This window comes from Pygoscelis adeliae, unplaced genomic scaffold, assembly GCF_000699105.1.
Source record: "Pygoscelis adeliae isolate BGI_AS28 unplaced genomic scaffold, ASM69910v1 Scaffold159, whole genome shotgun sequence".
NCBI lineage: Eukaryota > Metazoa > Chordata > Aves > Sphenisciformes > Spheniscidae > Pygoscelis > Pygoscelis adeliae.
The window spans coordinates 1,295,132-1,295,795 of NW_008825562.1; positions in this window are offsets into that span (position 1 = coordinate 1,295,132).

Sequence of the window (664 nt, forward strand, 5' to 3'; positions counted from 1 at the left end):
TCTGGACTGTACCCATGTGATTTGGATAGACGAATAAAAGAAGATGTGATCTGGTTGTTCATAATATACTCCATATAAGTGGCAACGCAATGGATTAGATATGAGGAATTATGCTACAGCATTACCGTATTTACAGTTACTCATTGTTTTTGGCAGCAGTGGCAAGTGAGGACCCTGCCTATCTAAAAGTATATGACGTAAGATGAAACATAATTGTACATCGGTGGCTATGCCAATTAAAAACTTCCTTCACGTTGTGTGTAATAGCAGTCCCTCATGTTTTGGTGTGCTCGACAGTGTTTATGAAGATTTGCATTTACAGATTAGGAACTGTGCATGTGTATGGAGGTGGGAAACGTGGGTTGGTAAGATGGGGAAGGCGATATGGAGTAAGTCCTGATTTGGAGGGGCAGGGGTAATCAGCAAGAATGGGAAATAAGTGAAAAAATGATTCTGGGTGTTGAGGTGAGGTTGAAGAAGAGGAGGAGGTAGAGATAAGTTTACAGCTGAGCATAAGCAAAGCTACTAATAGAACTCCTCCAACTTTGTTTCATACAATGTTAACTTACTTTGAAGGTATTCTATATTCGATCTATGTAGTGTTGGATGTCAGCTCCAAGTACTAGATACTTTTGTAGTTCTATGTAAAAAGTCTTGATAAAAA